Source organism: Octopus bimaculoides, chromosome 19, assembly GCF_046866305.1.
Source record: "Octopus bimaculoides isolate indiv1 chromosome 19, ASM4686630v1, whole genome shotgun sequence".
In the NCBI taxonomy this organism is placed as follows: Eukaryota; Metazoa; Mollusca; class Cephalopoda; order Octopoda; family Octopodidae; genus Octopus; species Octopus bimaculoides.
This window is the reverse complement of record NC_142946.1, coordinates 23382153-23406330: the sequence shown is the minus strand read 5'-3', so window position 1 is coordinate 23406330 and position 24178 is coordinate 23382153. Positions and strand designations below refer to the sequence as shown.

Genomic DNA, 24178 nt, shown 5'->3' with positions numbered 1-24178 from the left:
AAAAATTAGGAAAAAAAAAAAAAAAAAAAAATAATAGTATGTGATTTTTCCAAATGCTAGAGAATTGAGTGACTTGGCTATAGGTATTTATTTGCTATTTCTTACAGGTCAAGCAACCTCACAGGGGTTCTCTCATTGTGCTTGTAGTCAATGTGTAGTGTGATATAGATATCACAAATAGCTATTAATATCATCAGATACATAGAACATATAAAAATAATTTATAAAAATTAAATATATTTAAGATGGGTGCTTCATCCTATGTTATTCACAATGCATTGTATCTATAACCATGTCACTCAAGTCTCTAGCACTTGGGTAGACATCCAGCTGGGTGCTATCCTTAATATGTTTCCTGGTTTAACATCACTACCATATCCTTGGATATGTTTAGCAGCATTCATTTAGATAGAAGTATTTGCACCAGATTGCTAGTTCTTCAGTTATCAGCATATGTTGAAGATATTGACCAATAGATGCTCAAACTGGGTATCATTAGTCTTAATGAGCAAGGTAATAAACATTGTCATTCATTCTCTGACAAACTCATAAAAAAAAAAACAACCTTGGAGTCTCTCTGTTTCTAAGTATAACAGTATCATACAGGTCACTGTTGTAAGCAGCAAGAACATTGTAAAATTAATAAACGGTTTGTTATCTTTGAGTGCTGAGTTCAGTTATCCGATAAGAAAATTACAGACCTTCAATAGACTAGCATCTTATATGGGGAGAATAACCTTTCATATCACATAGACTAGAGATAAGCATCAGTCTAGATATTCATGGACAGAACAGAACTAACTGATTGGTAGTAAAAGTGATCTCATGTTGATGAATTGTGTGATTTTTCTGATTGGAAAATAGAAGAGAGGTCCTCATTTATGATTGGTAAGAATGACTACATGATCAGCAAGTTAGTGAATAAACATCATAAGTGAAAATGCATTTAGTCAGGCTGTATAAAAATTTGATGTCGAAACTCAAACTTAACAAGTGTTTGGTAACTTATTCATCAGGATGCTGGAGATTGACATGCTTAGGGCATCAATCTCAGCACTTAAATAGCAGTTTTAATAAAATTTACACAGCAAGATTAACTATGTTTCTATATATTAAATTTGAACAAGACTATGATTTTATGTATGAAATTTATCCTCATTTATGGACAATTTAAAAAATTGTTTTTGTTCCATATATTTTTCTAATATGAAAGAAAAAAAGTGAAGAGTTGTATACACCCATCCATCCATTTTCACAGCACACTGTTTCTGAGAGTCTGCAGGCACCTCCACCATGAGGTCCTATCAAAAGCAACCATTATTATACTTTCTTACTGGATTTCAAAGTGTGAACAATCAAGATAATGATATTAGCCAACCATCTCAGTCTTGGTCTACCCCTAGGTCTCCTGCTGGTTGGCTCAGTTTGAAGAATCTGTCTTGTGATCCATTCCTGCAGTATTCTAACCACATGTCCATAGTAGAGGAGTTGTGACCTCTAAATGAAGAGAAGCAGTGATTCAATCACAAGAGACTCCTTGATCTCTGAGCTACTCACCCCATAGAGTAATGTTAATCAAGGAATCTTTTGCAAGAACCCCATTTCAGCTGCTTGTATTTGAGATTGTACTCTTTCAGTCATTACCAATACTATTGACCACAGGTGATGATAGGCATAAAAACCAAATTGAATCAAATGCAGGAACTGGTGCATTACTGTGTCAGCACCTGCAATTCTGACATCGAATTCAGCTGCTTGTCTCCCATCATTTGTGAATATGGTCCCAAAATACTTCACCACTTGCCTCTGTGATGTTCCATAACAGAGACATGAATAGCTTAGCTCTGTGTCTCCCAACCTATTTTCCCCCAGGTCCCACTATAACTGTCCAGAAAAATATATGCCCTGCCAGTGACATATGTTAAAAGATTAATAATTTATTGACTTCTCATAATTATATACTTTCCTTAAAGAAATATCCACACTAGGGCATTAGAATAATACTATACTGTAACAAACAGTCTTCACGCAGTATTCTTGGTTAGATGGATTGGTTTGGGTAGGCTGGGTGTAGGTGTAGTGTGTTTGTTGTGAAAATTCCATATCTCACTAAAAAAACAAAGGGAAAAGAAATTTTGGATCTCGCACCCTACCACAATTTTCCCAGGCCCCACCAGCGGAGCGTATGCCCCACATTGGAAATCACTGTCTTAGAGGAATTAATTAAAGGAGAAAGGAGGAGTAGAATTAAAGAAAAAGAAAAGTGAAATAAAGGCCCAACAACTTATGCAGAAATAAAGGTAGCAAAAAAAGAGAACTGCAATTTCATGAAGTCAAATGACAGCCCAGAAACTATTATCATAGTTGACTTTAAATTTTTTTTACTAATTTTAAATATGTGAATGAAGCTGAAGGAAAGAAGTGTAATGAATAAATATAAAGCATAATTTAAGCAATTATACTTATTAGAGATTCAAGCAATGAGACTAACTGATCTCATTAGCAACTCTGAACTAATCTGATAATGAGTGCATTCATAGCTGCTATTTTACTTCTTCAAAAATCTATAGCTCTCAGTTTCTCTATTAGCTAAAATAAAAAAGAACATCTCACCAAGAGACAGATAAAAATGTTAGAGTGAAAAGCCACTGATGGAGTGTGCAGCAAATATGACCCAGATAATCAGAAACAGGTTTTGTTTTACCAGAAAAACAATTTGACAGCCATGACAAATGAAGTATGGTATGACACCTTGGAAATTTTGTTACATAAACAGTAACATTCTCAAAGAGGTCGGTGGGAAAATAGAGAGGCAAATTAAATCATTAACTATTTCAATGTCAGTATCAAGTGTTACAGAAGGTAAGGTCATATTTTAAAGTTATGTATTAACTAGAGATGAAAGCTTATTGAATATGTGATTAAGGTAGATGAAAAGGTATAAACTATATTAGAAGTAAAACAGCAATAAAGACAGTATTAAAAGAGGTGTGGCTGCACATGTGGCCACAGAAAATATACTTGTAGTGAAGTAGTTGTGAAATTATTATGTGTTTAAGTTATATAAGCAAGTTAACCTTATGAAACACTGAACCTTCTGAAGGAAACTGACAGAGGAGTGAGATATGGGATGCATTGTTTTTCTCAAGGACACAGAATTGAGATCCTAAAACCAAAGTGCCATGTAAAAAGCATTAGTGTGAGTGCTGGTGCCATATAAAAAGCACTGGTGCAGGCACCACGTAAAAAGCACTCAGTACAAGTTGTGAAGTGACTGACATTAGGAAGGGCATCCAGCTATAGAAACTAAGACAAAATAGACTATGGAACCTAGTGTGGCCTTTGGCTTGTCAAGCTGTCCAACACATGCCGGCATAGAAAACGGACGAAAAAAAAAAGAAAAAAAATGAAGTTAATTTTTCATCAGTTTTTTTGTGAAAGAGTACCTCACACAGTAGTATACTTGACTACAGTATGGAAAGTCAAGCGTAGGCTTTTTGAAAGGGAAATAGTTATAACAAAACTATGGATGAACTGCAGTGAAATTTGATAGTGTACTGTAGTGATAGACAAGAACAGCAATGTTATATGTATTTTTTTTTACCACTTAAACAAAGAATGAAGGATAGTACCAGTGACTCTTTATTTCTACAAGGCCTCCGAGACCAGAGAGGAACGTATCATTTAACCAGAGACCTGGATAGAATACTTGCAATAAACTAAATGCTGCTGAAGTACCTAAATACCAGGTGGATGTGTTAAAGTAGGAGACAGATTAAATCTACCATCCACAAACTTACAACACAAACAGCTGGTACAAAATACCACAAGGTATTTTGTCTTATGCGCTCTCAACTTTGCCAGTTCACTGTTTACTTTCAGTAATTAAAACTGAAAATTATTGACTATGGTTTAATGGTTCATTGGATATAGTAGATAGGAGCAGGTATGGCTGTGGGTATAAGAAGTTTACTTGCCAACCACATGGTTTTGGGTTCAGTTCCACTGCATAGTACCCTGGGCAAGTGTCTTCTGCTATAGTTCTGGGCTAAGTAGAAGTTCATCATGTTTGTGCATGCATGTGTGAATGAGTGTGAATCACTTTGTTTTGACATTATGTGATAATTGTAAATGAGTGTCACTTTCATACAAGCGAGTCATTCATTTCCGAAATTCTTTGAAGACCTGTCTGGCCACGGATAAATGTTACCTTACATGGATAGAGGTGAGGGTTGGCGACTGAAAGGGTATCTGATTGTAGAAAATCTGCCTATATAAAACACCATTTGACCCGCTGAAGCATGGAAAAGTGGGCATTAAAACGATGATGATAATATATTGAAGATGGAACTTGACAGTAGATAATGTATCAGAATCTATCATGGGCAGATGAAGCTTATAAACTCTTCAATTAGTAATAAATTGAATAGACAGTTTGCCAGAAAAATGGTCACTGTATAATACAAGTGTAATGTTAAATAACAATAAAGTTAAAAGGAGTCCAAGCTGGTTGATTATAATATTTTGTTAATTTTTGTTAGTGTCTTTTTTATATTTATATTTTATCAGAAGTTAATCAGTCAAATACTTATTCTTTCTGCATAGAATCATAAATTGAATTTATAATCATCATCGTCAATATCCTTTTAACATTCACTTTTCCATACTTGCATGGGTCAGACAGGATTTGTTGAGGCAGATTTTCTGTGGTCAGATTACCTTTTCCTGTTGCCAACCCCTCAGCTATTTCCAGGGTATTACTTTCCTTTCACCAGACAAGTTTCCATGGATGAAAAAAAGGACACAGTTTGCATGACGGTGACACTCATGTAGTAAAGGCAAAGGGTTAATAAAAAAACTACACACACACACACACATGTCTGTATGTATGTATGTATGTATGTATATGTGTATGTATGTATATATACATACAGTATATATATATGTATAATACAAATAATAAATGAGTATATGCATATATACGTACATGTATGTACATGCTTACATCTACCTGTATATATAGATGCATATCTGGGTACAGGACATTGCAAACAAAGCATAGACAAAATGATAAACGAGTACAGAAAACACACAGGCCACATAGAGAACATCTCCTTCATCAGCTGCCACCATTCTAACACAGGCGTTTCAAAGAGTTAACTGTATGTTGAAACACTATGAATCATTTTTTTTAACATTATATGAAATTATAATTAATAATTACTGAGATATCATTTTACATATTTAAAACCTATTAATATGCTTGAAATATAATTAATCATTTAAAATTTTGTAATGTCTGGGGACAGTCATTACACCATTATTAATAACACATGCACTGGTTCAATTCCACTCCTCTATTATTATTATCATCAATTGGTTAAATTTAATGAAGTTAAACAAAAGATCAGTGAGTTATAGGCTAGATATTTAACCATTTGACTAATAGTAAAGAATTGGAATTGAATTGGTGTGTGTGTAATTGATATTGGCATAATCTCCCTAGACACAACAGAATGAATTCACATAAAGAACTTTGTAACCAAATACAAAAATGAAGTGTCATTTAAAATACTTGCTGCTAAAGAATAATATTTATTGTCCTTTTCAACTGAGTCATAGTAGTATGTGTTATAAAGGTAGCAAGCTGGCAGAATTGTAGGCTCATTGGACAAAATTCTTAGTGACATTTCTTCCAACTCTTTATGTTGTGAGTTCAAATCCTGCCAAATTCGTCTTTCATTCCTTTGTCATCATTACCCTTGGACATTACTGCCTCGAGTCCTAGAACTTATTGGGGTTAATTACTTAGCTTTTATGATTTATAAGTGACCAAGATAATGACATTCCTCTTAAATGGGATGCCAGTCTGTCATGGAGTTACTCATTTACAGCTAAGTGGACTGGAACTAAGTGAAATGAAGTGTTTTGCTCAAGAACACAACAGTGTCCAGCCCAGGAATCAAAACTATGATTTTGCACTTGTGAGTGCAACATCTTTACAACAAGGCCACATGCCTCCATTTTCCTCCCCTTGGTGTCAATAAAATAAGTAGCAGTCAAGTGTCAGGGTTGATGTAATCATCTTGTTCTCCTCCCCTCAAAATTCCTGTCTTTGAACCCTGCAATAGACTGGTGTCCCATTCAGGGATAATGTTGTGATTTCAGTCACTTATGCATCATGGAAACCAGGTAACTGGTTTTGTGTGTCCAAGGGGTAAAGGAAAATTTTAAAAAAGAGTTGATGTTGTAAATATTTAACTACGTTTCCAATATAGAACTATTTTACTAATCATGCTCTGTAGTGTTTTGTAAAATATTATTTTCTTTTGTTAAAATCTGTCATGCCTATGCCAGAGAGCATACAGTGTAGTTTCATAATAAATCTACACTAATTTCAGCGAGTTGAGTGATGGATACTCTTACATAAAATAAAAGTATGTTTCAGTATCTTTTATCTTTCATTTATTTCCATCATTGGACTGCGATCATGCTGGGGCACTACCTTGAAGGGTTTTAGTTGAAAAGTCCAACCCCACCCACCAGTACTTACTTTTTTAAAGTTCAGTACTTATTCTATCCTCTCTTTTGCTAAACTGAAACTAGTTGTCAAGCAGTGGGGAGTAGGGACAAATGCATGCACGCACACACACACACACACACACACACAAAATGGGCTTCAACAGAGTTTCCATCTACCAGATTTCACCCATAAGTCATTGGTTAACCCGGAACTATATTAGGAAAGATTTGCCCATAGTGCTATGCAGTGGGACTGAACCCAAAACCATGTGGTTGTAAAGGGTGTTTCTTAACCACAACTGGTGAACAATAGCATTACTACTACATATTTTCAACAGGCTAAATACTGGTTCATGGTGTTTCTAATGGTGAGAGTGAAAAGGAAGTGTATGCAACTTGGTGCCGAACAAATATCTAAAGGGATGTCAGTGATTAAGCATTAGTTTTTTATTTTCCTTGTCAATGTTTAAATCTTTTGTCACTATACATTGACAAAAAGCACACAAACATACATACATACGTACGATGGGTTTCTTTTAGTTTCCATCGACTAAATCAACTCACAAGGCTTTGGTCAGCCTGAGGCTATAGTAGAAGAAACTTGCTCAAGGTACCATGCGGTGGGACAAGAGTAGAATTTTAATTTTGAGCAATTATTTCACATAACTTTACAAGAGGATTATCAATATTAGGCTCTTTATATTCTGAGTTCAGTTTTGGGGCCAATTTTTGCCTTCCATCCTTCCAAGATCAATAAAATTGAATTATTCTCATAATTGACTGTATCCTTCCCCCAAAGCTGTGGCCTTGTTCTAATGTTAGAAATCAATATTAAAAATTCTATGCATGACTAATTACATTTTGAACTCTGATAACTAGAAATTATAAGCATAAACAAAATACTTAATTAAATGAAAAGCAATTTCAGATAACTCGTTAGGTGAAATAATGTTTTATGTATACATTTTCATGTCAAAGTAGTTAAATTTAAGATAGCTCAATTATTGAAATAATATATTTCTAAATCTCTCAGAGATTTATGCAGTAGCAGCACGATAAAGTGATAGCATGTTGTCAACTTAATGTGACAGTCCCATAAAAGGGAAGAATGCTACTGCTATTTAGCCCTGGGAAACACTGTTTCCTGTTGGACTTGACACATTTCCTGTGTCCACTTTGAAAACATAAGGACATAGGAAATGTGTCAAGTCCAACAGGAAACAGTGTTTCCTAGGGCTAAATAACAGTAGCATTCTTCCCTTTTATGGGACTGTCACATTAAGTTGACAACATGCTATCACTTTAGCTCAATTATTGTATCTATAAGCATCATACATACTTCCACTCTAAGATAAATTCTATAACAATTTGATTGTAATGGTCTATGTTAATAGAATCAGTTATCTCAGATAAGGTTATCTATTACAGGGCTGTATCAAATATGAATAAGATTTCTCTTTTTCTCTCTCCTTTTTTTTTTTTTTTTTTGGTTTGCAAGGTATGACTTTTGTAAAGGTGAAAAAATAATCAAGTGATAAAAGTAAAAAGAGATAAAGAAAAAGAGGAAAGGAAAAAGAGTGAACAGAAGATAGGTATTTAATTTTTTTTTTTAATATTATAAATTAGTTATTACTGATAAAAATAATTTACAATTACATTTTATATTATTCATCTAAATCTCCTTAAAATTTATTTTCCTTCATGTCAACATAAAACTACAAAAAGCAATTTTATATTGTTGACACTTTCTTCATTTTGATGATAAAATTTACACTCTGTGCCCAGTTATCATAATCTTTTACTCTAAGGAATTAATATTATCCGAATACTCCAAAAAGTAGTACCTATATGAATGCATCTAGCTTAACAATTTCCTGCAGATCACCAACTGAGTAAAATGATTGTACAAAAATAAAATATTTTAGAAACAGTCAAATACATCGGTGATGTAAATGTATAAGGCAGATGGTATGAAAAAATATAATTGTATAGAAAAATATAATTTAATTGAAAATAAGAATAATAATAGAAATACTGTACCGAAAGACTCCAAGATGATTTGTGGTAAGTAATAATCTTAGAGTATGGAAATTGAAGAAATTAGGAAATTTGCCATCAGGAGTACAAGTTATTTACACTCATATCACATACGAAATATTACCGAAAACTGAAACTACTTGCAGCAGAGAAATATTATCATAAAACTAATCAATATCAACAATCCATTGGATAGCATTAGCTTACTGAAGGTCATTGGCAAGTGTGTTCATGAAATAGACTAGGGCGGGGAAATAGTAAAAATTAAGTAAGATCTGATTGGTACAACAGAATAAGGCAGGCTTAAAAAGTGAAAGTTGTCTCACAAAAACTAATAAACAGAAATTAATGTTTAACAAATTAAAAGATTTTTCACAAATGAAATGTTAATGCAAGCACTAAACAATAACAGAAAACTACTAACAGTGAGATGCATAAAGTGAGATTAGACAGCTGACAACTATATAATCTACACCAGATTTACATACTCACACTGTTTCAGATGGAGATTAAGGTATTAACTTATATGTGAGGGGGAAAAAAAAATAACAATTGCAAGTTAGTAATCTTCTTATGATAAAAAAAAAAAAAACAATGAATTCATAGCAAAGAAAAAAAACTAACTCTAAATAATAATGACCTTAATAAGCAATCTGCTTTCAGTGACCATCATGTCATTTGACCATGAAGCTATATTGACCACAACTCAAAAGTAGGTGAATGAAAAGATAAGCTCTACCTTGATATAGAAACTTCTTTGGAGGTCAAAATGAGATATTAACAAAAAACAATAAAAAAGATGGAAACTACAAATAAAGTAGTCACCATCATAATTTTGGGCCCACTTTTCTATGCCGGGATGAGCAGGGACAAGTTCTGTGAGGTAGTGTTTTATGGGGCCAGATGCCCTTTCTGTCAACAATCCTTTTAGTTGCTTCTTACAACAAACTGGAGTGCAGCGTACTTAATTTGAAACCAGGACACACATATAGTATTAAAGAAGTATATCGACAAAAATTTTAATTAATTTCAAAATAACTTAAAATATTATATATATACTAAAATTTAACTATTCTTATAAGAATATATATATATATATATATATATATATATATATATATATATATACACACACACATAAATTTTATTCACATTTATAACAACTCTAGTTGCTAATTGTGAGCTGTACAAAGATTTTCAGCTTATTGAATTTCCTTTTAACTTCAATATGGGAATAAGCATGTAACCTTCAATGCCAATAAATTGTTATTGTTCCTGAATATACATGGTCCACTTTTTGTTTTCTATACCTGCTAGTGACTGCTTGAAGCTTACAAACTTCCTACACTTGGATCCTTGATCTTACCCTTATATGTATATGAGAAATGAAAGACGGAAGATGGAATGTACAAGAATTTATTATTAATCATGACAATTGTTTCAACACATTTAACATTGAACCCTCACCGGTGGGACACTCAACAACTGGTTCAGAAGCATCTGGCAGTGCAGATGTATCTCATTGGGTAATAAATAGACACAACCCATTAAAATAGCAGTTCCACAATGTAACTTCTCACTTTGTAGAAAGAAAAGCAGCAAAATGAAGGAAATATCTTCATTTACATAGATGATCATAAATGAATCACAGATGGAAAAAAGAGAAACGAATACACAATACAGCGAGAAAAGTATTAAAAATAACTGTTAACTCTGCTGTGCATGCGCAGTAAGTTTTAGTGTTCTAGCTCACTTCCACTGTTTACATCAGTGCTTGGAAGGAAGGTGTGTAGCGTGTGATCAGCGCAATGACTATGACAGAGAAAGTTGAGCAGAGAATCTGCATAAAATTTTGCTTTACTCTGCGAGCTTTAGCTTCATTACTATGGCAACAGTCCGGATACTTATTGATCAGACCTTGTATATATATATATATATATATATATATATATATATATATATATATAGTTGTCTAAAAATGCGTAAGTCAGAAAAAATATGCACTCATATATATATATATACCAATAGAGTGGACATATTAATCAAAATGTACAATATTATACATCCAATACATCTGATCTTACCAAACAGTTTTACACTGGGTAATAAACTGGATGTTAGATAAGAACACGGTTCTGTAAACCCATACGTTCATCAGAGCTAGTAAGCGTGGAAATAAAACATAGCAACTGCTCTCTTATTGGAAGTGAAAAAACACATCCAGTTTCTGGATACTGTGAAAAAAAATGAAATGAACTGGACAAGGTATATATCAAGAGTTATTACATAACCATGCTGTTATGTAATATTTGGTTTAATACTCAGTGCAAAATGAAACTGATTGGTAAGATTGGCCATAATGGATACACTTTAAAACACACCCACCCACACGAATTATAGGTGCTGTGAGGTTGAGTTTAGCCTCTCTAATAGTCTTCTAATAAAGCCCTGGGCTAACCAAAAACATGTGAGTGTATTTCAGAGACAGAAACTGAAAAATGCTCATCATGTATGTGTGTGTGTGTGTGTGTGTGTAAGTTATGTATGTGTATACCTGTGTCTGCTTATCTTGACATTGAGTGATGCTTGTGAGTGGCACAGTCATACAGTGGGCTCTCTTTACAAAATTGGAGAGAAGACCTTCTTCTATAGTGGTAGTCATTAAATGCATTATCCACACATATAGATGTGTGTGTTGATGTATCTCTCATTCTCTCTCTGTATATGTATATGTATATATATATATATATATATATATATATATATATATATATATATATAGTAATAATATTAGGGAATAAAAACTTATTCCAACCTTACAGGTAAAATTCGGTATAATATTACACTGAGTTTTGTAATATATAATATATATGCATATAACTAATTTAGAGACGAACCACCACTCTACAACTCAGTCAACGAAGAACCCGTCCAAAACCATTCTGTGAGGCATATAGCATATAAATACCTATCTAAGATTTTAATCTAAAATTTTAATAATTTTAATAATATATAATATATCATATAAAGAAACATTCATCATAAAAATATTAATTTAAAAATCAAATAAAATATAAATAGGACAGTAAAAATTAATACAATGATATAATGTGTAAAAGTATAAAAGTTAGTGCTAGTACATAGACTACGCGCATTTCATGGCTGAAATAGGACTATATAAAATCATAAGCAAATTCTATCCAAGTTCATTAGAATGGGAAAATGATTTTACTCCCAAAATCTGTCACTCTTCAGGTCAAATTCCTGAAAAAATACCTAAGATAATTCAAGGAATAAACATAAACATGAGAAATAAAAATATATATAAAGAGGCAAAACCTGTAAAATAATCCCTATGTTAACGGCATTAATATAATTATTAAAAGAACAAGACAAAGAACAGGATGAGTTGGATAATATCAATTAGCTTCAGTTGGTCACACTTGGGAATCCTGCCAGAAAGTCTAATGACGGCTGCTTCTGATAGGACTCCATAGAGGATGTTATTCAAGACACTACCCCTATGGCCCACATAAGAATAGTGGGGTGGAGACAATAGACGGATGGATAAATTTGTAACACATCAAGTACTGCATACACTTGCAAGTTCAAATACAAATAAAACAAAGAGAACTCAATATATCTTGTAATGTTAAAATATTATTATAGTCAAAGTTAACTAATTTCATTCACGGTTCCAGGAAATGGTTTGGTTGTTTGGTTGTTATGATTGATTTTTTTTATTAAGGCTAGTTTATAACAGGGTGTTTATTTGATGAAAGTTTTATTAATGTATTTCTCTACTTTATAGATCCAGTATGCATTTGGTTATTGCACTGTGATTTGCCATATTTGCAGGTTGTTATGTATTTTTACTGGGTGTTGTATACTGCACTGCGTTTTAGTTATTTATTGCTAGTTTACTAGATTAGTACAACATACTAAATTATACTGACAAGCGTTAGTTCTATTCTGATTGTATTATACACAATTGTTTCATATTTCACAAAAGCACACAAACACATAAATACATTTATATGCGACACTAAACGTTCAGGAATTAAAGCACTAGGTTGAAGGCCAATTTGTCAAATGAGAACAAAGTAATTTATCATTTTTTACTTATAACATATTGCTCGTATTATTGTTGACAGGATATTTTTTTAAACTCTTGAAATTTGTCATGTTTGGAAATATCACACAACACACACACACACACACACACATATGTATGACATGCTTCTTTCGGTTTCCATCAATCAAGTCCGCTAGGCTTTGGTTGGCCTGGGGCTATAGTAGAACACACTTGCCCAAGGTGCCATGTTGTGGGACTGAAGCCAGAACCATGTGGCTGGGAAGCAAACTTCTAATCACACATCCACGACTGTGTCATATATATATATATATATATATATACAAGTATATGATGTTGAAAAGCCACCAAAATGGTGAAACATTGATGTCCATTACTGCTGAATGATATTTGGGGTGAGTTGTCTTCCCTGTCTATGACTTTCGCGTGTTTTAACACCTGGAACTTTGATGAAGTCATCAACATCATGCCTACCAGCAAATAAGCAGAGCACATGCTTTCAGTATGTGCATTTGATAATCACTCTCATCATCAACATCATCATCATCATTTAACATCCGTTGTCCATGCAGGTATGGGTTGGACGGTTTGACCAGGGCTGGCAAGCTGAGGGGCTGAATCAAATTCATATATATACATAAGGTTAGCTGAGTTAGACGTTAAAATAACCATCTAAGGGATAGAAGTATCCATTATACTATTGGTATATTACCTATGTTTAACCATGGGCATAGATATGCAAGTATGTTGAGCTCATAAATTATAGGTAAAGACAAGGATAAACATGAGTTTATCAAGAATTTTGATTACATACACACACACACACACACATATCTATATATATATATATATATATATATATATATATATAGCTCATAAATTATAGGTAAAGACAAGGATAAACATGAGTTTATCAAGAATTTTGATTACATACACACACACACACACACATATCTATATATATATATATATATATATATATATATATATATAGCTCATAAATTATAGGTAAAGACAAGGATAAACATGAGTTTATCAAGAATTTTGATTACATACACACACACACACACACATATCTATATATATATATATATATATATATATATATATATATATATATATATATATATATATATATATTCTTTTATTTGTTTCAGTCATTTGACTGTGGCCATGCTGGAGCATGAAAGATCTCTTTTGCTGGACTACTAAGTTACGGGGTGTAAACACACCAACCCTGGTTGTCAAGCGGTGATGGGGGGACTACTACAGACACAAAGACACATGCACATAGATATATACATATATATATTTACAATGGGCTTCTTTCAGATTGCATCTACCAAATCCATTCAGAAGGCTTTGGTTGGCCCAAGGCCATAGTAGAAGACACTTGCCCAGAATGACTCACAGTGGGACTGAAGCCAGAACCATGTAGTTAGGAAGCAAGCTTCTTACCACACAGCCACACCTACCTACCTACACACACACACACATACAATTATAAGTATATCATAATCATCATTTTAATGTCTGTATTCTACACTGGCATGGGTTGAATAGTTTGACAGCATCCAATGAGCCAGAAGACTGTGTTGAGCTCTGATATCTACTTTGGCATGGTTCCTACAACTGGATGCCTTTCCTAATGCCAACCAATTTATAGATAAGGTCAAAAAGACTTGCAAAACAAGACCCTTAACCTGAGTAGAGGTGCATTATTGAGGGAGGGGGCTTTGTGTTAGGAGGTGGTGAGAGGCTAAAGTACGATAGAGAAACAAGAACATGTCTTGCTGTAGAGGAAATACATGGTGATCCTATCAGAAAAGGGAGACAAGATGGTGAAGATGCAGTATCAGGGTACAAAAAGGAGTATAAGGAGAGAATTGGGACTAAGGATTGAGGATGGCTGCATGGGTATGTCGATGAGAGTGAAAGGGGAGTGACAGATGGTTAGAGATGGAAACAGGTGAATGGAACAGGTGAATGGAACATGGATGGAAGTGTGGTCAATGGTGAATCCCAGTTTGAAGGCAAAGGTAAAGGAAAATAAGAATGGGTCAGGAAGAAAGAAGTGATAGATGGCAATATGTAAAAGGGTGGTGGTGGTGGTGGTGGAGGAGGAGGAGGAGCATAAGAGAACACTAGATAGATGAGAAATAAGATGATGTAAACTGTGTGTGTGTGTGTGGGGGGGGGGAGATGATACATAGTGACAAAGGTAGAGATCAGAGGGACAGATGGGTGCATACAATGGGTAACAAAAAAAGGTGTTGAGGATAGATATGAGAGAGTGGTCAGAGGAAGAAAGGGTAACTCTGTGGAGATTAAATTAGTAAGAGATGGAATTGAGAATGCATGATGGGTGACAAGAAATGTGGTTCCAAGAAAAGAAATAACTTGTAGCACAAAAGTGGAGATAGTATAGTTACAGTTTTACCTCCATATAATTAGAGCAACTGAGGAAATAGTGCCTGGTTGAAGGGGTGGGGTGAAGGAGGGATGGGTGGTTTGAAGATGAGTTGTAGACAAAGGCTAGACAGGTACAGATTAGGTTTGTACCTAAAGGAAAATGAGAATGTGTCAGGAAGATGGAGGTGATAAATGGCAATACATAAAAGGGTGGGGGAAGTGGAGGAGCAACAATATAATAGAACACTAGATAGATGGGAAATAAGGAGATGATGTAAAGTGTGTGGGGGAGAGAGAGAGAGAGAGAGAGAGAGAGAGAGAGAGAGAGAGAGAGAGAGAGAGAGAGAGAGAGAGAGAGAGAGAGAGAAGTTCCAATTCTCTCTTTATGCACCTTTTTATACTCTGACACCTGATCTTCACCATCTTGTCTTCCAAAGGTATTGACATTAACAATATGCCTTTAGGAATTTGTATTTGGCTGAGACGGATAAGTCTTCTCAAGCACAGTGAATCATCATTCATCTTTATCCTTTGTCATCTCCTCCATCTCAACAACTTGAGGCTGATCTTAATTACTTTGTGCCATGTTTTACTGGGTCTTTCAAAAGTGCCATCCACTTTTAGCAACTAACATTTCTTTATGCTGCTGTACTTGATATGCATCAAGTAACCATATAATGTGCAGTCTTCTCAATTGCACACTACATTTCAAGCCTCTTATGCCTAATTTTTCTCTCAACACATTTGCATTTTGTTGTACATGCACACTAACATTACACATCCAGAGGAGCATGATTGCTTCATTTCTTTTTCATTTTCACATTTCCTTTGCATCCAAAGCCCATGTTTCATTACCATGTAGCGTTGTAGTTCATACACAAGCATCATACAATTTGTCTTTCACTCAGGGAAAGAGACCTTAGAGGTAGTAGCTCTCTGAACCTTCTCCAGTTAGTTAATATTCAGGCAACTATACATACATATAAGTAGACTCATGCATATAGTCCGACAGTCTGAGCTCACAAATGCTGACCAAAAAAGACAAAAACAGCTCAAATTTCAATAAATTACATACTCACAAATTCACACTCAACCCCCCCCCCCCCACACATCCTAGTAGTACAAACATAATAACATAATAATATCCAATTTGCATACAATGTAACAGATGTGGAGTAATGAGGGTACATAATGAGGTTAAGAATGGCAACAAAAAGAATCTATTTGCAATGAAAGAATCTCAATTTATAGTTAACTGTTTTAGTAACAGTAGATATAGGAATAGAGATTTACCCACTTTGACAGAGGACTTTTGCCTCTTCATCCTCAAAAAATACTCATAAAATACCTTAAAGTTCACAAGTAACTTTTCCACAATTGTAGAAGAAATAGAAACTATACTACATGCTAGACTGATGAGTTTTAAATAAGGACTTCAACTGGGTTTTAAAAAATCAAGCCTTGATGAGACTTTTGATGATAGCATGGGTGTATATGACAGTGCAAAATATGTGGCTTTATAGGACTGTACTTCCTAGATGAATTCACTAGAAAAAGTTCATGAACATAAAATTTGGAATATACAGGGATGATAGCAAAGCAGAATTCAAAAATCCTGAATGGGCATACACTAAAACAGATTCAGAAAAGACTTGATACAAATATTTAATAGTGTTGGATTCAAAATAACTGACAACCAACCTTACCAAAGCAACATCTAAAACTTAGATACCACAGAGGTGTCTTTTATTTTCATTGAATGGGACAACTTCTCAGTTTTGGTGGCATGATAAAATTCCTCCAGTTCATCTGTAAGACATACAGACAACTTGGCCAAGTTTTTTTCTTCTTTCTCTTTCTGTTACAATGTGCAAGATGATGCAGACAATGCTGACACATTCAACCCATGTAAAATGGACACATTATAAAAATAGATAAACAGACAGTTATTCTTTATATGCTTTTAGCCTTTTATTTGTTTCAGCCATGTGGCTGTGGTCACGCTGGAGCACCACTGTGATCTTGCACTCTTACATATGATATGTACAGAAATTAGTACAATAATCAGTGATAAAAAAGTTATCTATTTAACCAGCTTTTAAGATATTACAAAATGGAGGAGATGACAAAGGACCGAGATATCTGGTGCTTGTTGTGCTTAAGACCTGTTCACCACAATAGCATTAATGTCCTAAAACCACCTTGGTAAATGCTTGTATGTGTGTATGGTGGCTCTACCCCCCACCTCCATTCTCACTGCCCTGTCAAGCTTTTCCCTAACATCTCATTCATTAACACTCATCACTTCTCTATCTCTGAGGTATTATTCAGCTACCATAATCACCTGAGAGATTAGTTACATAATGCATCCTCTCCCTTTCATCACCTGCTTCTTTCTTCTCCTACTCCAGAACCACTTCCATTCTTCATTATCTCCCTCCAATTATGCTCTCTCCTCTCTACTATACTCCATCCCTAACACCTTTTGTATCCCCTATCATTCCCAATGTCTTCACATATCTAACATAGCCCAACCCTGTGCCACTCCTATATTTCTCACCATCAATTACTACAGCCACTTCTGTCCCATCTAACCATCTCTCCTCACTTATATTCTCTCACCCACTGGGCCTTGAGGGTATGTTCTGACACATATCCATCACCTTCTCTCTCTTTCTCTTCCTTCTTTCTTTTCCAATCGGGTATCTCTTCTACAGCAAGACACCTATTCCTATCCCTCTATTATTCTTTTAACCTCTCATCAACTTGCACACAAGCCACCTCCCTCAATATTACTCCCTGCTAGTTGAGGGGACTTTGTCTTATAAGTTACTTGGTGACCCCACTGGTACTGGTGTCATGAAAAAAAGCACCCAATAGACTTTGCAGAATGGTTTGTGTAAGGAAGGGCCTCCAATCTTAGAGACCATGCCAGAACAGATAACACAGCTTGGTACAGTCTTTTGGCTTGCCAGCTTTTGTCAAACTGTCCAGCCTATGCCAGCATGGAAAACAGATTTTAAATGATGATGTTGATGACGATGATGAACCTATAACAATCATAACTATTCTATATGCCATATTTGATAGCATATAAGACACACATTAAAAAAGAAATGTCTCAAAAAATTACCCCAGGTCCTATATGTTAAACTGAACCTATATCATATGCTATAATGCTCTAAAATCTTTTTTTGTCAAAATATGCTGCTGAAATTGGGAGGCATCTAACATATCTGTGCATCTTTCATGCCATCAAATAGGGTAATGCTTTCCTTCATTTTCATTGTTAGTCAGTCCAAATTTATCATATATATCTCAGAACATTCAAGTTTTCTCTGCAAACTGGCTCCCATTTTTCCAGTTAAGTTTTTAGAAGTTTGCTTTTCCTTTTGTTCAATTGGATCACAGTAAGCAATGTCAAATCACTAGATCAAGGAACTGCATAATTAAAGTGAAGATTTATATTGAAACACCATGTGTGTGTGTGTGTGTGTGTGTGTGTGTGTGTGTGCAGGCATGGCTATGTAGTAAGAAATTTGCTTCCTAACCACATAGTTCCAAGTCCAATCCCACTATGTGGCACCTTGGGCAAGTGTCTTCTACTATTGTCCTGAGTCAACTAAAACATTGTGAGTGAATTCAGAAAGCAAAAACTGAAATAAACTTATTTGTGTGTGTGTGTGTGTGTGTGTGTGTGTGTGTGTGTGCGTGTGTGTGTGTGTGTGTGTGTGTGTGTGTGTGCATGCATTTGATTACCATCACTACTTGACAACTGAGGTTGGTGTACTTATGTCCTTGTAACTTAGTGGTTTGGTGGTTCAGAAAAAGAGACCAGAAGAATAAGCACCAGGCTTTAAAAAAAAAAGTAAGAACTGGGGTCAACTTGTGCAACTAAAATTCTTCAAGGATGTACCCCAGCATGGCTGCAATCTAATGACTGAAACAACTAAAAGATATCCAACACAGTAGAGTGGATGCTTTTCTTAACGATGAATTCTCATAAATTATAATTAGTCAAAAATCTGTAATAATTAGTTCTACAAAATATTGTTTCTCATTTTTGCTCTGTATTGTAGCAAATGCAATGCCAGTATGTGACTTATATAGAGAAAATCCTTTAACCTTTAAATAAAATTTCTCTTTAGCAAGTCATATTTTTATAATTGAAATATGTAAGACAAGAATCCTTTTGTGATATATTAAAAATATTTGTTACAAGTTAAGGCAAAATAACTTGTTTGAAAATATCACTAACTGAATATATCTTTTATCCTTTACTTGTTTCAGTCATTTGACTGCAACCATGCTGGAGCATCACCTCAAAGAATTTTAGTCAAATGAATCAATCCCAGTATTTATTAATTTTTTAAACTTGATATTTATTCTACTGGTTTCTTTGGCTGAACTGTTAAGTTATAGGGATGTAAACACACCAACACCAGTTGTCAAGAGGTGGTGAGAGAGAAACAGACAGACAGACACACACACACACACACATACACGATGGGCTTTTTTCAGTTCCTGTCTACAAAATCCACTTACAAGGCTTTGATCAATTTGAGGCTATAGTAGAAGACACTTGCCCAAGATCCCACACTGTGCAAGTGAACCTGGGACCATGTGGTTGGGAAGCAAGCTTTTTACCATGCAACCACACCTGTGCCTATATGAATTTTGTGTTTTTGTTTTCTGTCAATGAAAATTCTACTTAAACAAAATCAGTAGACACTTATTAATTACAAGATGTAGGAGCCGTCTAATTATAAGCTGCAGACACCGATTAATTGTAAAGCTGTAAATGACACACACTACATATCTTAATGCTTTTATAAGTATGTTTGATATAAGGCTAACTGTTATAGATGTGAATTAAAAAATTATATTTTGTTAAGAACAATAATTTTGATGCTATGTTCGTCATAATAATTGCTAGATGCTATTATTTAAATGCATTTTGAGACAAAAAGCTAGCATAAAAAAATAAGTAAAGACAATAAATATTAAATATTTTAAAAGATAATAATGAACTTTTATACACATATAAATGCTAAGATAGAAAAAAATATCTTTGTAACTGTAATGCAAAGGTGCTTGTTTTTTTTTTTTCTCAACTTAGTCCTTTTTTCTTTTGTTTTGTTTTGATTCCCCTCTTCATGAAATAACGAAGGCTAAACTAGTAATGGGTTCAAATTTTGGCACAAGGTCAGGAATTTTGGGTAAGGGGTTAAGTCAATTACGTCAACCCCAGTTTTTAATTGATATTCATTTTAACAACCCCACAAAGGATAAAAGGCAAAGTCAACCTCAGTGGTGTTTGAACTCAGAACATACAGATGGAGGGAATGCTAGTTAGCATTTTACCTAGCATGCTAACAATTCTGCCAGCTCATGGTTAAACTCATAACATTCAAAGAAATTAACCCTTTTGATACCATATTTCTGTTGAACTACACTGCCTCTGTTTCAGTTAATTTTGAAATAATAATAAATTTGGCTGGCCGCCCACACTTTTTTCTGCAAAATAGGGGTAGTTTATCCTGTTCAGGTTATATTATTAGCATTATCCTGCATTTGAGAATTTGAAATAATTTCTTTAACTTTTTTAAAAAATAAATTTGTCAGTATTAAGCTGGTGTTTGGAACATAAATTAACAAGAAATTTGGGAGGAAGGTTTTAATTTACATCACTTTAAAATAGGAAAGTTTGTATTAGAAACAAGGTCAGTTTCAGGCAGGTTGGTATCAAAATGGTTAACTGCGCCCTCTTTAATCAAATCAAATCAAAGTCACAATAAAAAAGTAAAGAAAATTATTTTGTCATTAAAAAATATATCAAAAAAAAAATTTTTTTTCATTTACCTCACGGCATATAGCATTACCTATATGAAATATCAATATAAGATCAGTTGCTAGTTAAAGCATTCCAGTAAAATGATACTTTTCCTTCTTGAGTGAGTGTGCGTGTGTGTGTGTGTGTGTGGAATAACAAATTTCATGTGAAAGGTGTCCTTGTTTCTGCAACCAGTACAGTATGTTGCAACAACATCAGTAGCAGCAACTTAAGGTAAATGTGGAATAACAAGCTAAATAACAAGAAGGGGAGAATAAGAATAATGAATAAATGCCAAATACACACACACACGTGTGTATGTGAGTGTGTGTGTGTGCATGTACCTATTTCATGATTGAGTGGAGGCTGCCTTCTTAGTGTCTTTTTCACTTTAACAGCACTGATATAGAATAACTTGAAACAACAGCTCTTAAGTAGCCTGTCTTTTGCATTTTGGAAGCTACATTCAGTAAGTGATTAATAAATTGAAACATTACATTTTTAAAACTGTAACATCTATTATAATGATTACAATAGAAATGTCCAAAATAAATATCATCTGAAATATAATTAGACTAGAAAAAATGATGTAAGACAGAGAAGAAAATATATTTGAGATCAGATAAATGTGAAAAAGAGAAGTAAAAAAAAAAACCCCAAAAAACAACTTTCTTGAAAATATTTCTGGGAAGAAAACAAAAAAGAAACAGCAGAGTGACAGAATGGTTTGGGACATTTAGTTATATCATATTATATTCTGAGATCAAATCCCACTGGATCTGTCAATAAAATTTTTTCACAACAGTGGAGTTGATAAAATTGTTAATCTATTAGTCTATCTGTCTGCCTATCTATCTATCTATCTATTAGTGTCTGCCTATCTATCTATCTATCTATTAGTGTCTGCCTACCTATCTATCTATCTATTAGTGTCTGCCTACCTATCTATCTATCTGTCTGTCTGTCTGTTTATATATCTGATTATCTATCTCTCTATCCACATGTCTGTCTACCTATCTAACACCACCACCACCACCACCATCATCATCACCGTTTAATATTTGTCTTCAGTGCCGACATGGGTTGGATGGCCAAACAGATACAATGAGTTGGTGGACTGCATCATGTTCCAATGTCTGCTTTGGTTTCTACAGCCAGACGCTCTTTCTAATGCTAATCACTTAACAGTGTAGCAGAGTGCTTTTTTTTTGAGGCATCAGCACAAGTGAGATCACCTTACATCTACTAATTTGGCTTGATTTCTACCTTTTCGTATATCTGTCCTTCTGTCTACATTTCAGTAATATAAAGAGCTGTCATTCTTCTGATAATTTAGTCCCTGATGTGCCTTCTCCCACCACAAGGGTTTGTCCTTGTTGCGATGTGGTGACTTAAGTGACTCAATGACTCTGAGAGCTCTTCCAGTGAAGTGCAAGCTCCTGATACACCTTCCCATGTTGGACGATCAAAAGATAGCTGCCAGGTTAACATGGATCATCTCTTTCCAAGTGAATTTGTGTAGGGCCAACAACCCTACTCAGATAAAAAAGCAGAGTTACAGAAGAATCGAAGGAAGGATTTCTTTCGTGGAAACATAACAAGTAAGGTGACTAAGACAGAGCTGGAAAAGCATAGAAATAAGGACAGATAGGTCAGAGTTGAGAACAATGGAGAAAAGTGGTTGGTGGCCCAGGAAGCTCCAAAGAAATGAATGAAACAGTTAAGCACATGTGCTTTCGTGTGAAACAGAATGTATTTTGTCAGATTCAGTATTTGATAAAAACATGTGTGTGTGCACGAGGGTATGTGTGTGTATGTGCATGTGTATGTGTGTGTATGGGTGTACAAATGTGAGAGTAATCAATACATATCATCATCATCATCATTTAACATCCATTTTCCATGCTGGCATGAGTTGAACAGCTTGAAAAGAACTGGTAAAGCCAGGAATTGCACCAGGTCCCAAAGTCTGTCTTTGCTTGATTTTTATGGCTGGATGCCCCTCCTAATGCCAACCATTTTACAGAGTGTACTTGGTGCTTTTTTTTTACAAGGCACCATCACCAATGCTTTTTATGTGGCACCATCACCAATGCTTTTTATGTGGCACCATCACCAATGCTTTTTATGTGGCACCAGCAACAATGCTTTTTATGTGGCACCATCACCAATGCTTTTTAAATGGTATCAACATGTTATTTATTCCCCTGAGATTCGTTTATTCTTTTACTTGTTTCAGTCGTTTAACTGTGGTCATGCTGGAGCATCACCTTAATGGGTTTTAGTCAAACAAATTGACCCTGGAATTATTCTTTGTAAGCCGAGTACTTATTCCTTCAGTATCTTTTGCTGAACTGCTAAGTTATGAGGACGTAAACACATCAACATTGGTTGTCAAGCAATAGTGGGGGTCTGGGGACAAACACAGACACAAAGACACACACATAAATATACATACATATATGTACGTGTATATATGACAGGGTTCTTTTCAGTTTCCGTCTACCAAATCCACTCACAAGGCTTTAGTCAGCCTGAGGCTATAGCAGAAGACACTTGCCCAAGGTACCATGCAGTGGGACTGTACTGGAACAATGTGGTTGAGAAGCAAGCTTCTTATTTCTTTACTGCCCACAAGGAGATAAACATAGAGGGGACAAACAAGGACAGACAAAGGGATTAAGTCGATTACATCGACCCCAGTGCGTAACTGGTACTTAATTTATCGACCCTGAAAGGATGAAAGGCAAAGTCGACCTTGGCAGAATTTGAACTCAGAACGTAACGGCAGACGAAATACCGCTAAGCGTTTTGCCCGGTGTGCTAACGTTTCTGCCAGCTCGCCGCCTTACCACAAGCTTCTTACCACACAGCCACAGTTGTACCTGATTTTTTTTTTTTTTTTGCTTTCTGCGTATTTACTCTTTTACTTGTTTCAGTCATTTTGACTGCGGCCATGCTGGAGCACCGCCTTTAGTTGAGCAAATCAACCCCAGGACTTATTCTTTGTAAGCCTAGAACTTATTCTATCGAATGTCTTTTGCCGAACCACTAAGTTACAGGGACGTAAACACACTAGCATTGGTTGTCAAGCGATGTTGGACACACACACACACACACACACACAAACATATATATATATATATATATATATATATATATATGTACACATATATATATATATATATATATATATATATATATATATATATATATATGTACACATATATATATATATATATATATATATATATATATATATGTACATATATACGACGGGC

The 24178-nt window shown here is 34.6% G+C and overlaps 1 protein-coding gene across 3 annotated transcripts in view; it reads right to left on the bottom strand.

The window, feature by feature from the left end:
- LOC106873101 (uncharacterized) overlaps positions 1–24178 on the bottom strand; it is a 173174-nt gene that overhangs the window by 108440 nt on the left and 40556 nt on the right. Inside the window, exon 1 of one of the 3 annotated variants that reach the window (XM_014920327.3) lies at positions 8563–8710. The exons of the other annotated variants lie outside the window; for them this stretch is intronic. The gene's annotated coding sequence lies outside the window, so the exon portion shown is untranslated. Of the gene's footprint in view, positions 1–8562; positions 8711–24178 lie in introns of those variants that run through there. 3 annotated transcript variants of the gene reach the window in all.